General features: G+C 44.4%; 1 long non-coding RNA gene across 2 annotated transcripts in view; it reads left to right on the forward strand.

The window, feature by feature from the left end:
• Positions 1-16,397, forward strand: part of LOC125919136 (uncharacterized) — a 112,735-nt gene that overhangs the window by 36,411 nt on the left and 59,927 nt on the right. The gene's annotated exons all lie outside the window — the stretch shown is intronic.

Here is a 16,397-nt window from a genome sequence, read left to right on the forward strand (position 1 = left end):
CACTTCTCTTTCCCTCTCAACTTTCTTAATATATGATTCCAACTTTGAAGAGATGGGAAGGTAAGTTTTCAGGACTGCATCTGTGAGGGAGTGGGCTTTAGGCACAGTAAGAGGCATGGTGATCAGACATCAAGAAGAAGCTGATAAGCGCTGACTTGTGTGGCCTTTGGGGCAGGTGCCTTCTCACCCATCTTCCCTAGTAGATGGGGCTGAGGTGCAAGTGACAGAGACTTAAATAAAGTTGGTTAGATTAAGGGATCAAAGCAAAGGTTCCCTTTGGTCCTATAGAACATATTCCTTTATCCATTCGTTCTTCTCAGTTTCTTAATTCAGACTTTTGTTTTGTGGGCTTATAAGGTAATTAGGGATCCTTAAGAAGATAGTATGGGCCAAGGTTATGGCCTCAATTGCAGCTTGATCCCAGCTTCAATGGAGGCTACCCTCTTTGGCCCATATGGTTCCTTAGATATGTATATTCAGCCTTCTGGCTTCACTTCATTGGTAATTAGCTCAGGTTTGAAAGTTGGGTGGCCACATAAACTTCGGGTTTTTTGATGAGGTGATTTATCCATTGCCTAATTTTGAGTAGACCAGAATCATCATAATAGGGATGATGGTAATAATGGCAGCAACTATTTATTGAGCACTTATGTTAAGACACTATACATATCATTTCACAATATATACAAATATTAAATAATATCCCACCTTCTGTAATTCCACAAGAATTCTACAAAATAGGTGATATTATTTTCATTTTATAGATGAGAAATGGAAGCTTAGAGAGGTGAAGTTCTTTGCTCAAGAAATTATGTTGATCTGACTTTAAAGCCTTGCTTTTACCCACCACGGCGCTATACTGTACAACTGTATTTTGGAAATCTTTAAAACTTTTTTTTTAAATTTTATTTATTTATTTTGAAGGAAAGAGAGAGGGAAAGGGGAGGGGCATACAGAAAGGAAGAGAGAGAATCCCAAGCAGGCTCTGCCCTGTCAACATAGAGCCTGACACGGGGCTCGAACTCACAAACCATGAGATCATGACCCGAGACAAAATCAAGAGTGGGATGCTTAACCCACAGAGTCACCCAGGCACCCCTGGAAATCTTTAGATAAAAAGACTTCTTATCCTTAGTGTTGCTGATCGGCCTGAAAGCAGCATCAGGAAAATTTAAGATGTATTGACTCTTGGGAGTAGAAAACTGGCAGATTCTGAAGGAGACTGTGGAATACGTTTTCCTCAGTAATGACAGGAGGACAACTGAGAGACCCTTCTGACCAAAGACAGGGGATGCTTTTGGCCATCCTGAGAACAATATCTGGCATATGATAGGAGCTGTGGGTCTAGTAAAGAGAATGCCTTCAGTCGATTTAGCCATGGGGATACTTATGAGAGCCCACAGTAATGCCCAAGTTCCCCTGAACTAGCCTCAGAGGGATGGTGACTCTGAGGTTACCTGTGAGTTTTGGCAGAAGAATGATTATCTGCCTTCTGGATTATTTGTGGCAGAATTTGAATTCTAGACTGGCTTTCCTCAGTGATACTCTCCCTGTTTACCCCTTCAGTTTTTTTCTGCTGTATACATCTTCTACTCCCTCTGCAGGGATGTAAACTCCTATTTATTTGAGTCAAATGGAATTAATAAGGTAAATTTGTTATAAAATATTATGTAGTGCTATCTGGTCTAACTGCCTCAACTGAGTGCACAGTCATGAATAATCCTAATCAGCAAATCTTCTGAAATTTGAATAATTAAAATATCATTTTAGTTTGGAAATGATCCTGATGTAGGAATAGGACATATCTTCTGTTCTACAAATTTGCAAAATTTCAGATCAAATGATGGAGCTTCCCTGAGGGGTTCGGATCCTCTCAGGGAGCTGGACACAGTTTGGCTCTACACCTGGCCACCAGGTCCACCCTCTGAACTCAGACCATGACAAATAACCTGCCTAAGCAGATGGGATTTTTCTTTTTGTTAATGAAATTAAAACATTTTAATAATTTGTTTTTAACTGCGTCCTCTGAACCACACATGAGTGCCCATGATGACCAGCCCTGGGCTGGGAATGGGAGATTCTCAGCCACTGGAATCTGCAGCCCTCCACCTGAACAGCTGAGGAAATAGCTCTGCAGCTGGTGAAGGTGACAGAATCAAGCTGCTTTATAGACCTGAGAGAACTTAAGTGAGGGGAGGATGAAGAAGGGGGGAGGTTGGAATAAGCAGGCAGCTTGGGATGCTCCTTGGTACTGGCTCCTTGGCAACGGTTACTTAGCAACCCTCATTCACCTCTCTTGGTTGCCTTCTCCCTCACCAACCCCCCCCCCCCCGCAGCCCTCTCCCCACCCCCTCTTAGCTGCTGCAAGGAGCTAGAGAGCTTGGAGTGAATGACAATTTGGAGAAACAGCCGCAGCCTGAAGATCTAAGAGGCTCTAAAGAAGATGGATAAGAAAATCGATGCATAATAAAAACTGCAGGCAAAGCCACCTTGACGGAGGGCGGGTGGTTCTCTCCTCCCGCCCTCGTTAGTCTCTCTGGGCTCAAGGCTTCCATCTTAGCCCAGTGTCCTCTCCTTCCCTTCCATCTGCCTTTTACTGGTTTAGGGAGGGTTGTTTGCCTTTGGGGTGGAAATAGGGAGCAAGGAACCGAGAAGAGAAGAAAATAAAGTATATGCAGGGTATATGTAGGGATGCGGGGATAAGAGAGGGAGAAGGATAAGGTAGGGATTATAAGAGTGAAACTTTGAATGGAAATGAGTTTAAATTGCACCATAAAGTACTGCCTTTAGTCAAAAGGAAAACCTTAATAATGGAAGTAGGAAGACCCCATGTAAAATGTGTGAAGTTACCTTCTCTGCAAGATATTAAAGGAAAAAGTATAAGCACTTTTCTGGAAGGGCTGGGTTGGAATATGGCTTGCATAAATGAAATACTATATTTATAAACACGCCTACTACTGGCACATACTGGGGAGATACCAAGTGTCACCTTCCTTCTTTCTTAGAAGTGAGGGATGGAGGAAAAGACATTTGAGAGGTCTGTGTTGGCCTGATTATCTGTGGAACAATTCTGTGCCCATGAATATTTTTGGCTTTTACTATTTTCCCATCCACACAGGTAGGAAGTCATTTCTGATATCAAATTTCGCCCCGTTCTGTTGAAATTAAAACATTTGATCAGTTATCGACCCTTTATTCTTTGGTGTTTATTGAGCACCAGCTATGTGCCAGACATATGAAATAGGAACTAGGAGCACTGTGTCTATTTTGTGATACAGGGTCTAACTATTATGCACAGAGGGTAGAATAGAAATTCAGTAGTGAGTGGGGGTCTCAAATGAGAAGAGACTTATGAGAGTGCTTTGAAAATTGTGAAGTATGCCACAGTTGTAAACGCTATTGGTGAACAGATTTATTTCAGGATTTGAAGTTTTGCACTCCACAAGGGAAGAGAAGGGGTACTAAGGTGTGGAACTCATTCACAGCAGGCCAGTCTTGCTGGGAACAGTTCTCTGTTCCAGGGAGCTATGGGGACCTGGGATTATAGTGCTGACCAGTGTAGGATTGAGATGGGAACAGAACACTGCCCCCAACTTGCCTCCCACTCAGGCTTATATGCTATAATCCTCTTCTACTTGTTTACGTTTCACCTTTTCTCAAACAGGGTCTGTGCTCTTTAGCGAACCATCCCTTTCCTATCCTTCAAACCATTCCAAAATTTCCTTCATTTCAAGGATGTCTTCTTGGATTAGAGGAGAGCTGGCGACTTCCTTGGGCTCACAATGGCTGGACTTGGGCCCCTGACCCCAACCTCATGTTATATCCCTGCCCCACTCCCTTTCTCAAACCCTGTCCTTCCCTCTCATTTTGTATACATCTTGGTCTCTATTCGCAATTACACTTACTTCTAATTTCTGTGGGATATTATTATTATTTCATATTTCAGCCTTCTGATTTTTCCTTTTTGATTTTTTTGGGTTCATCTGTCCTTTATTTATTATATCATTGTGACTATACTACGAAACTTGAACGTGCAGGAAGCCTATCTATATCATTTCTTTCTGTATAACTCAGCCCAGAAGTAAGTGTAGACAGATGATGGAGAAAAGCTTAATGATTGTGCTCTTATGTCGAGTTGTCTCCTACATCAATTCTACATCCCATATTCCCACCTTCATGATCTTCCACCCATCACTGCCTGCCTCCTCCCTCCCCAAGTTGCCCATTCTGGTTTTTATAACTCTGTAACTTGGGTTCTTTTTATGCTTGATTACAAACATAAAACTCTCAAAATTATTGAGGGGGAGGAGGAGCATCAGGCTATACAAGTTCAAGTCTGACAGATACATACACATGAAATTGCAAATGGAGTACCAGATACTAACTGTACATAGTGTAAAAGAGAGCTTGAAATTGGACATTTGGCTTACTTAAGGAAGCCTTCCTGGAGGAGGAGGACACTGAGCAGGACTTGAAAGAAAGGAAGGGATAGATTTAGGTAAAAAAGAGAAAAGGATGTGCTATGCAGAAGTCAGTGTGAAGGTTGGGAGGCAGAAAGAATAGAAACAGGTTTGCTTTGCTTAAAGCAAAGAAGGCATTGTGGAATTGCAGCCTGAAGCTTAAGCTCTAAAGCTTAAGCTGAGAAATAATAATTTATAATTTTAAAAAAATGTTCATTTATTTTTGACAGAGAGAGAGACAGAGCATGAGCGGGGGAGGGACAGAGAGAGAAGGAGACACAGAATCCCAAGCAGGCTCCAGGCTCTGAGCTGTCAGCACAGAGCCCAATGCGGGGCTTGAACTCACAGACCGCGAGATCACGACCTGAGCCGAGGTCGGACGCTCAACCGACTGAGCCACCCAGGTGCTCTGAGAAATAATTTAAAATGAGTGAGGATTATGAGCTACCTCCAGCCCCTGAGAAAAGGAAAGATCAGGATGACGGTGAAAGTCATGGTTGATGAGTGTGGAATGGTTAGACAGAAGCCAGAGGCTCTTAGGAAGCGTCTCCTGTTGTCCTGATTCTGACCAAAGACCTGGTCAATGACCTGTCTGGGGTGTGGGGAGAGGAGGTGGACGGGAGGGGGTGAAGATACAGGGAACACATTGTTTCCCCAGAGCTTGCATCATAGACATCTTCCTCTTGAACAAAACCCTCTGTTTCCAGCTCCTGCTGACTCATCCCTCCCTTTCCCCTTCTCCCCATTAGAGGAGCTCTCCTGGCCCCGGTGGAGACCTGCCATGGCTGCTCAAGGTAGCAGTGATGGGAGAGGATGCCTCTGCCTCTACTGGGCCGGGACCCCTGGGTTTTATCCTTTTGTGTTTTGTTTGTTTGTTTGTTTGTTTGTTTGTATTTTGATCCTCACTTGAATCTAAAGAAAAATGGAAGGAATGTTTTAGTCATATCCCCTTCTTCTGGGATGGATGACCCTTGATTTATTTCAGTTGCATGGGGAGGTGCTAGACTTTCCTGAGCCTTCTATGGCCACTTTATTACTCAGGTCAGTGTCTTAAGATTTTTGACAGTATCTGTGAGATTCTGGGAGAGGTGGGGGTTGAGGTTGATGAAGAGATTGGACTCCTTGAAGGGAAGTTAAGACCCTGTGACCTAATACCCTAGAAGGCCTAAGCATTTTCAGAAAAGATTAATAGATGATGTGAGGTCTAGGAAATGGTAAGATGGAGAAAATAAATTCTCCAGACTTGGAGTTCTGGGATTAATTTTATAGCTTGGGGAATCCCAGGTAAAAGTAGAGTGGGAAGCTTCCTAGAAAATAGGGGTTGGGATATGTAATTATAAAACATAGGCTGAATACTGAGGATTTTAACAATAAAGATGGAGAGAAAGCCAGCAGTGATTGAATAAGGTAGTGCTTCTCTCTCTGTTAGCTTCCTGAGACCTGCACAGGCTGAAGCTGGAAGGTCCAGGGAGGTTATTCCATCCAACCTGCTTTCTTACCACAACCAAACTGAAATAAATAAAGGAAACAAATATTTACTGAGCATTTATTTGTAGGTGGTAGGCACTGATCTACTCTTTCCATATGTTTTCTCATGAAGTTAAATCCTCGTAAAACCTGGCACAGTAGGCTCAGAATTTAAGGTCTCTAATAGCTGGTGGAGCTAGAAAGCAAACTCACTTCTTCTGGGTTGAGAACCATTGTTTTTTCCATAACTCTACACTGCATTTCCATCCTGGAAGTCTGTTTCTTCAGTTGGCCAGTATGGTGTCTCCAATCATATTATATGCACAATCATGTGCTTAAGGCACTGTACTAAATGCCTTGGGGTGACAATAAGAAAGGCAGAGTCCTGGGGTGCCTGGGTGGCTCAGTAGGTTAAGTGTCTGACTTTGGCTCAGATCCTGATTTCATGGTTCGTGGGTTCGAGCCCCGCATCAGGCTCTGTGCTGACAGCTCAGAGCCTGGAGGGAGCCTGCTTTGGATCCTGTGTCTCCCTCTCTCTTTGCCCCTCCCCAGCTCACGCTCTGTCTCTCTCTCTCTCTCAAAAATAAAATAAACATTAAAAAAAGAGAAAGCCAGGGGCGCCTGGGTGGCGCAGTCGGTTAAGCGTCCGACTTCAGCCAGGTCACGATCTCGCGGTCCGTGAGTTCGAGCCCCGAGTCAGGCTCTGGGCTGATGGCTCGGAGCCTGGAGCCTGTTTCCGATTCTGTGTCTCCCTCTCTCTCTGCCCCTCCCCCGTTCATGCTCTGTCTCTCTCTGTCCCAAAAAAAAAAAAAAAAAAAAAAAAAAAAAAAAAAAGTTGAAAAAAAAATAAAAAAAGAGAAAGCCAGAGTCCCTACCCTTTGGTGCTTGAAGTCATTTGGGGTGATTATATGTATGTCATATATAGTGTATATAAGCAATATATAAAACTTATAGTGTATATTTAAGTATAGCATTGGCAAACTATACATCAAGGCAGTAAGACAATGACTAGTGAGTGATACAGACAATTAAGTGCTACTAGAATTCTGAAAAAGGAGGGGAAATCATGATGGGATGGCTAGGGAAGGCTGCATGGAAGTGGTAGGATTTTAAAGACAAAATTTAAGACTGGACAGAACTTTCTGCATGAATGGAATGGCACAAAGTTATGGAAGCAGGAAAGCCAAAGATATATTCTAGGGATAGTAAATAGAGCCTTCTCTGAGCTTCTTAAGGTCAAGGATGATATATATTCACATTTGCTTTCTCAACACACCAAAGATATAGTGGCTAGATGTTAAATGCATATTTGTGGAAGGAATGAATGACCCATTTATCTAGCATAGAACATTCATGTGAGGATCTTTTAAGAGATATGAATTGAATGGTAGGCTATAGTGGAGCCGATGAAATGACATGCAAAGTGGTTTAAATGAGATTATTCTTGAGGCAGTGGGAAGATAGCTTGGAGAAGAGACAGAGGCAGAGAGACCAGTTAGTATGCTAATGAAGTCTAGATGAGAGGCACTACAAGACTAAACTAGGCCAATGGCGTGGGAATAGACATGAAAGGGTGGAGGTACCAGCATTGTGAAAGCATGATGGACAGACCTGGTCATTGAGGGACTTTGATGGGCTAGTGGTGGGGAGGGTGTGTAAGATGGGAGAAGAGGGAAGAAGAAAGAGGAGTCAAAGATGAAGCTGGAGGTTCTCAGCTTTGGCGATTAGTAGAATAGTGGTGATTCTAACAGAAAAAGAAGAAGTTAGAAGAAGAGGCTGGTTTTGGAATACGAATTCTGTTTTAGATTAAATTACTGGTAGAACCTCCCCACCACCAGGAAAATTCATCATACATTGGAAGTGGAAGGCTAGAGAGAATGGGGTCAGGTTTGGAAGGACAGATTCAGAATTCACCCACATAGAAATAATCATTGAAGCTGTGAAAATAGATGGATGAGATAATTGAAAAAAAAAAATAGGTGTCTAGAGGGAAAAGTAGAAAGTTGGAGGTGTCATCGCAAAGGAGAGAGTATATTATAGGACCACCTCTAATGTCTTCTGGTGTTGTCACCAGCTCTTTACTTGTCTTGTTCTTGAGAAGTGAGGTTAAATAACTCTCTGGAAACATAAAAGACCCTATGCTCAGCCCTCTGTAAGAATTCTCTTCTCCACTGAATTCTGGATCTTGACAAGGACAATAATAGGCTGGATTTTCATGGAAAATTTTTAGCTCATCTGGCTGAAACAGACAGAGTCTATCCTAAATAAATGTGTCTGTCTTCCCAATTTTCAACTCCCTAGAGAAGAAGTAAATACTTGGGCAGTTCTGTTTAGGTTAGCTTAAAGTGCTCATGCTTCGATGCAAACCTGTCTTGCACCCATTTATGAAAGACTAAAAACCTCAGTCTGGGAAGTGGGTGGGTGGGGTGGACAGTGATTTGCTCCTGAGCCCCAGACGCTTCAGTTTACTTTTTCACAATTCCCCACCCTTTTTACTTTTCATCCAGAGATCTCAAAGCTCTAAACAAGCCTTGATCCTCCCTGACCCCCTGAGTCATCTTCTGCTTCCATTTTCCCAGATGGGGGCGGGCAGTGAGATACTATGTTTGGGGATGGGTACATGGTGGGTGGGTAGGAAGGTTGGGGGACAGCAGTGGGTATCTAGGTGCCCCTTCCCAATCACAGGGTGGGGCTGAGGGCAGGCATCAAGGTGGTTCTATGCAGTTTGGTTTCAGCTTGTCCTTTTGAGGTTGTTTTATGACTGAAGAGACTCGGATAAAGAGTCCGAGCTGAAGAAATTGAAGAACAAACAAAGCCATAAAAGACGCCGATAAAATTCCTCCCAGCTCAGTATAGTCTTTGGATCTTCTCTCAAAAATCTCAGGGTAATCTGGGAAGGCTAATTAAGTCTCACAGCCCCCATTGGGGGCCAGGGCTGGACCAGGGCAGAATCAAGGTTAGGAGAAGGGAGCACTGAGAGATTTCTCTTCTCTCCCTCTTCTCTCAAGGGACCCCGCTGTTCAAACATCCAGTTTGGAGGTTGAAATAGGACCGTGAGGCAAAAGGGGAATGGATAATGGGAAATATTGATATTTTCTAAGAACTCTTTATTACAGAGTGCTTGAGAATCTGGGGGCAGGATACGTGATGAGGAATCTGAATTGGAGGATATTAAGAATGGAGGCTCTGGAACATGAAAATGGGGGTAGTAAAATGGGGGTGGTATGAAAAAAGGGACTAGATGGGGGTGAAGGCACATGGCTTCAGAGAATGGCAGTCTGAGGGTGAGTGGGTCTGCACTGGGGGGCTTATGAAGCTAAAGGATCTGTATTTGGGGACCAGTAGAACAGGGAGTTCTAGATGGGGACAACTGTGTGAGAATAGGGAGGAGGGCTCAGAGGTGTGGTAAGAGAGCAGAAGAGGAATGATGATCCGGGAGGGAACCTCAGCTCAGGTGAGAGGTTAGAAAGCCAGAGGTCAGCCTTTCCCCTGCAAACCAGTGATTTTTCTGTTCTTTGTTTCAGATGAATTGGTGTATTGGCCACAAAGAAATCTTATGAACTGATGTGACATAAAGGTGGGAGGGAAGGAGGTGCTAGGGGGAGTGTGTGTGTAAGGAGGAGACAGAGAGACTGCCTGTTTCCATGGTGATGGCCAAAAATCTTCATTTCTATTCTCCTGATTTCTGCAGTAGGTCAGGAAAAGCTATAAGGGAGAATGCTACCTTTTCACCTCCCCAAAATAATCAAGATCTAGGGCTGGGGAGGTTGGTGAGAGTAGGGGTTTTTGGTGGGGGTAGAGTCTCTAGTTCCAAGATTAATTGAGTTATCTCCTTATATCTCTAGTTATATTTAAAAAGTCTGTGGATGGAAAGAAGCAGCAGAATCCAGAGACCCTTCTTGCCAGTGGAGTGGTCTGGGGTTTCAGGGAGTCCTTCAAGTAGTGCCATCTGGTCTGAGTGTAGCCAGCTGGACCTCTCCTCTGAAACCAGAGACTAAGTTTGGGTACTCATAGTCCAATGATCCCTCCTGAAATTGCCTTCGTGGCAGTAGGAACCTTTTTCTGAGTCTCTTCAAGAACCCTCAACACAGTCTGACTGCTGTTAGGCACTGGGCATTGAATCATGGGAGAAGAGGTTGATGATGGTGGGTGGGTAAGAAAGGCCAGTGAAGAAGCTGTAGCTGCAACAGCTCAAGTGTCACATGTGTAAGGCCTGGATATTGTAAAACTCCTGGCTACAGAATTGTTCACCCTCTCTGTGAGGACCAGAGAACTTGAGTGACTTACCAAAAGATATACCCAGCATACTAAGGATTCAAACTCACTTCCTGTCCCAGAGTACCCTGACTTTTGCTCCAGTTATACCCCTTCATAATCAGCTCTGAGTTTAAGTGGGTGCCCAGGTCCCCAGCATAATGAGATCATGTCTTAGGCACAGTAGACTCTGTGTGCTCCCCAAATTCCTTCCACCTGCCTGACTTGTCTAGTGACTTCAGAGTAAGGCAGCTGCCAAAGCTGGCTCTTCCATTCTCAGAGATTTGCTACGGGGATGTTTGCTGAAAAAATATCTGTCTCCTGCTTGTCTGTCCTGTGCTCAGTTTTTCTTAGTCATCATATCTTTGGCACCTAACTTACAGGGTCTCTGAGAAGGTACCTCCTCCAACAGTAGGCACCAACTGTGAGGCTATAAGGGAATGCCCCTTGTGCAGATATTTCCCCCCACCTTCTTTTTTTCCTGTGACCCTGCCACATTCTGGTTCCACTAGTATCATGGTGGCCCCTAGGTCTCTTGCTTCTATGCCCCCCAGTGCCTATTTCTTCTCCACCGGTAGTTCCTGCACCTTTTCCTATGTCCCCTTAGCTTTTGTCTCCTTCCCCTAGTTTCCTGTCAACCTCTGCTCATGTCCCTACAATGTCCTTAGCCCTGTTTACGCTCCCTTTCCCTTACTTTTTCCCCTTCCTTCATCCAACATTTACCGAGTACCTATTATGTGCCAGGTCCCCTTGTTGGTTCTGAGGGCACACAGGCTCTAAGCAATTTGAGAAAGCACAAAGAACTCACTCAATTTTGATATAATGTGACAAGCGAAGCCCCTTGGGCTTTTTCCAGAGTCCTCTTTCAGCTGTGACAAGTTGGATTGACTCACATCCCTTAGTAGTGCATTCCAAAGTTTCACAATTCCTACAGATGGTAAGTTCTTCTCAATGTCTGGCCTTAGTTTGTCCTGCAGGTAAGATCATTTCCTGGGCTTCCATTTACTCACCTATACTTTTTTTTTTCAAAGATTTATTTTATTTTTAGGGATAGAAAGAGAGGAGAGAGAGAGAGAGAGAGAGAGAGAGAGAGAGAGAGAGAGGTCTTAAGCAGGCGTCATGCTCAGACTGGAGCCCAGTGTGGGGCTTGATCCCATGACCCTGGGATCATGACCTGAGCCAAAATCAAGAGTTGGACACTCAACCTACTGAGCCACCCAGGCACCCTTACTCACCCATACTTTTTAATTAAAATGGGCATCATAATACTGATGCCTACTTTTCCCAGCCCCATATGGGATGTTTGTGAAGATTGGTTGAAATAATGGGTGTAAAAGTTCTCTAAAAACTTTGTGAATGTTAGATTGTGATTCCCTCTTCTCAGTGGAAATAGAGGACAGTCTTTTCCTCCTACAAATAGTACAGCTCAAAAGATAATTTTAAATAATTATGAGTTGCGTCAACCTTTAGTCTCTTTTCTACTTACTCATTATTTGCAACTGGAAATTCTTTGACCTCTGATGCCAATAAGATCCATGTCCCAGAGAAAGACAAAAATCATATGACTTCACTCATATGAAGACTTTAAAAGACAAAACAGATGAACATAAGGGAAGGGAAACAAAAAGAATATAAAAACAGGGAGGGGGACAAAACAAGAGACTCATAAATATGGAGAACAAACTGAGGGTTGTTGGAGGGGTTGTGGGAGGGGGGATGGGCTAAATGGGTAAGGGGCATTAAGGAATCTACTCCTGAAATCATTGTTTCACTATATGCTAACTAATTTGGATGTAAATTTAAAAAAACAAAAAATAAAATTAAAAAAATTTTTTTGCCTTGAAGAGAACAAATGCTTTTCAATGTAGTACTAGGGATTGAGGGAAGACTTCAGAAAGGAGTCCTTAACCATCTACATATGAGGACATAAATAACAGAAGAAATCCTCCCCATCACAGTGCAATTCCTTTGCGTTATCGTTGGAGACAGGGGATCGCTATGATGACTGGGGAGGAGCCCGAGGATTACATGGGAGAGTGGTATGACGCTTGATCCCAGATGATGGATTTCCAAAAAGAAATTAAGGGTCTGACGAGGCTGCCCTGAGTCAGAAAATATCATCAAGCTCTGCTCCTATTAATGACTTAAGAGCAGCTGCTGGATTCACCCCATTACCTACAGAGGGTGGAGGCAGAGAGCAGGGACAGAAGCTGCTTAGGGGCAGAGAACTTCCCTGAATCCTAGGGTGGGAAGCCAGACTCTTCCCAGCTCGGTGGAGCCCTTGCTGACGGGGCTCACCCTTATGGATAGGGTGCAGTGGGGGATCATTCTGATGCTTCCACACTGGATGGGTCAGCCTAACTGGCTTCAGGGCAACTGCCTGACTTCTCTAGAGTTTCCTTTCTCCTCTGTCTACCTCCAGACTGACCCCAAAAAATGTTTTTGGTTTTCCAAACTCCCTTCTCTGTCCCCCACCCCCCAATAATCCTGTCAGGAATTTCTTCCTATTGTCTGACTTGAGGCTCATCCTGTATTTTCAGGCCAGCGTACTTCACAGCCTGTGCCTGGTAGAAACGTTTGCACATTGTGCTGGTATTTTGTTGTGTGGTCCCTTCGCTAACCTAAGTGGCACTTTTGGGTTTTTTCCACTCTTGTTGGTCTGCGTCTCCCATGTCTCTGACTTGAGGCAGAGCGGTTTCTTTGCTTCTCTGGCTTCTTAGGGCAGACACCACTATTTTCTTCTTGGGAATGTTTCCAATTTTGATGGTTGGTGGGTTCTTTTCAGTTTATTTTCATTCTCCACCAGTTCAGCTTATCCCTCTTCTCCCCAAGTCCCTTATGAAACCAGAAAACAGCTGTGTGTTCCCTGGGACTCCAAGCTTGGGCATTTGCAGAGCTCACCTTTCCTCTTCATAAGCCTGCTTCTGCTGGCTGCTGGGCAAGGAGATGCACACATGGCACCTGCAGAGCAGTGCCCGGTGACTCAAACCAAGCAGGTCTAGCTCAGAGTCACAACAGAAAACCATTTGTAATGTGGTTGTTTCCTTCAAATCCTCAAGAACATAAGTGACCTATCTTATGGTGGAACAGTGAAATGGAGGTGGGAGTTTGGGGCTGAGAGGTGGTTCCAGATTTTATTTTGACTTCAGGAGGCCCATTTTTCAGTATCTCCTCAGCCTAGAGGGAGCTTGGATCTTAGTCATATTTAGATTATAGCACCAACTTCTTATGGCCTCTGCCTCCACTATGATTTTTCAAAAAAGTTTATTTATTTTTAAAGGGGAGAGGGGCAGAAAGAGAGGGAGAGAGAATCCCAAGCAGGCTCCGTGCTCTCAGCGCAGAGTGTGACGTGGGGCTCAAACCCATGAACCTCGAGACTATGACCTGAGCCAAAATCAAGAGTCAGACACTTAATGGACTGAGCCACCCAGGCGCCCCATCCACTATGATTTTTTATTTTGGTATGACATACATAACATAAAACTGACCATTTTAAACATTTTTAGGTGTGCAGTTCAGTGGCACTAAGTACATTCACATTGTTGTACAACCATCACTACCATCCATCTCCAGAATGTCTTCATCTTCCCAAATTGAAACTCTGTGCCTATTAAACAGCAACTCCCCATTCCCCTGTTGCCCCCAGCCCCTGGCATGCCTGCACTACTACGATTTTACTCAGTTTTTTAAGGTGCCATTCTCATCACAGAGGCTCTATTTTATCTTCTATTAAATCTCAGCTCCTCTGACAGAATTTCAAGACCCTTCTCCACTGGCCCCTATGGACTCACTCCGATGAGCTCCTATCATTTCTTGGCCGAGAATCTCACTCTGAGAGGCAAATTTAGGCTCATGCCCTTGTGTGAATATCCTTCTTTCCTACCTGACCCTTTGCACATGTTGCCCCTGAGTCTTCCCCTCAGTCCCACTGGCCCTTATCTTCATATTCTGTTCTTAATTCTCCTGTTTTAATACATCCTCCCTGATGTTCTAAGATGTACCAGCCTCTATTATATGACTCCTATTCTTTTTAAAAAATTTTTTAATGTTTATTTATTTTTGAGAGAGAGAGGCAGAGAGAGAGGGAGGGGCAGAGAGAGAGAGAGAGAGAGAGAATGGCAGAGAGAGAGGGAGACAAAAAATCTGAAGCAAGCTCCAGGCTCCATACTGTCATCATGGAGCTCGACATGGAGCTTGAACCCACAAACCGTGAAATCATGACCAGAGCCAAAGTCAGACGCTTAACCGACTGAGCCACCCAGGAACCCCATATGACTCCCATTCTTAATCTCTGTAGTATTCTGCCTGGTTGCTCTTACCCTGTTCTTGCCTTTTTATCTCTGTCTTTGTTCCCTCTCAGACTGGAGGCCGCCTCAAGGCAGGAGGTGAAATCCATTCTGGGTTCAGGTACTCTGTTCTAGGTTCTCAACACTCACAGCGTGCTCTGGGCTCTAGGGGCATTAGTCTAACTCAAGACCCTGTTAGAAATGCAGGATCTCAGCACCCCCCACCCCCCACCCCCACCGCCAGACCTACTGAACCAGAATGTGCATTTTAACAGGATCCCCAGATTACTGACCTGTACATTAAGTGAGAGACGCACCTCTGTAGGAGGGGGGAACAAATAATTTATATTGCAGGTGAGTGTGAGTAAAAGCTACCTAAGTAAAGCTTCTAGGCTAGATTCAAACTGTGTGGCTATTTTCGAGGAGGAGGAAGGAGGGTATTTTGTGTCTTTTGAATTTATGAGTCTCTATCAGAATTGCCTAGAAAGCTGAAAAGGAACAGGAGTCAGTGTTCTCAAGGTTAAGGACCTCAAGGGGAAGGACCTCCCTAGGTGTCTGTCTCACGGTTAGGCAGACCAGGGGCAAAGTTTCCCATGATTCACTTTGAGATTCGCTGGTGGTGTTCCTCTAGAATTAAGCACTTGTTCCCCAGCAGATATTTGTCATCGAGCGCTAGGGGAAGCAGAGCTTCAGCCTTCAAGATAGCCTTCCTTGTTTCTGTCTCCATGGCTGGTGCTGATTCATATTTTGTGGGAGGTTTGACCATAGCCCAGAATGGCTGAGGTGCTGGTGTAATTCTCTCCTTCCTCACCCCATGGAGAGGGAGTGAGGAGAGTCATGAAGAACAGAGACAGGGTGTGGGAGTCAAACCTGTTCTTCACATAGCAAACGCCTCATCTCACTCTTTGCTCTCACTCCAAGAAGTGGAGTCCACAGCCCGGAAAACTAGGAGCCAGTCTCTGAGTCTGCTTGGCTCTTATTCAGCTTCCCTCTTTTTCTGTTCCTTCTCCCTACTGGAATTAAAGGGAACAGGTAACATCTCCCCCTGCTCTCCCACTTCCAGATGTAGGACAGCTGTAAGGCACAGAAGCATAGGCCAGAGGCAGGAGTTTGACATTCTTTAGGCTAGTGCCTTGCCCTCCTTGCTTATCTCCAGAAGAGGATGGCAGGATCCATTGGCCCTGCTGCTTACTCTTTAGGGCATGAAGGGATTATAAAGGAGCTGGAGGGCAAAGCAGCTTAGGGGAATTGGGAAGACATGGTATGTTGTGTAGGAAAATAATGTAATGAGAGGTTTTTCCCCCAGAGTTATGGAAAAGATTACTCTGAATCTTTCCCCCATTTTTCTAGGTCTCTGGATTTTGCTCTACTAGTGGAGACATGTATTTCTTGGTCTTCTCCTAGAAGTGATTTCTAGAACAGAGGCCTTCAGATCACATCCAACCTGAGCAAAGAACTCATGTGTGTCTCTTGTCATCTCTGCAAAAGCATTTACCCTCAGAAGCAGTGCCCTTTTACCACATTCTATAATCTAGTCCTTGAGTGTCATTGCAAAACTGGGGGTGGCAGGGTGAGGCCCTGGGCCTGGTGTCTAGGACCAGGAGGAGAGTGTGGTCCAGACCTTTCAGAATACAGTTAGTTTCCAGCATTTCAGTAAATAATAATACCTCCTCACTTCTCTCTTCTTGGGGGGGTGGGGAGCGGTGCAGCACGGGGTTGGTCATTTCATCTTTCACCAGGATATCTCACTCTTGTACTTTGTACCAGATCTGGGAACTTAGAACCACTGCTCTAGCATTCAGTGCATTATTTCAGTGTTCTAAACGTGTCCATTTTCTCCATCAGACTGAACGCTTCCTTTAAGGGAATCCCACCTTCCTACTTCAAAAAGTACTTAAGATGTTGACTTGTTTACACATAGTTCCATTAT

The sequence above is a fragment of the Panthera uncia genome, chromosome B4 (genome assembly GCF_023721935.1).
Source record: "Panthera uncia isolate 11264 chromosome B4, Puncia_PCG_1.0, whole genome shotgun sequence".
Classification (NCBI taxonomy): Eukaryota; Metazoa; Chordata; class Mammalia; order Carnivora; family Felidae; genus Panthera; species Panthera uncia.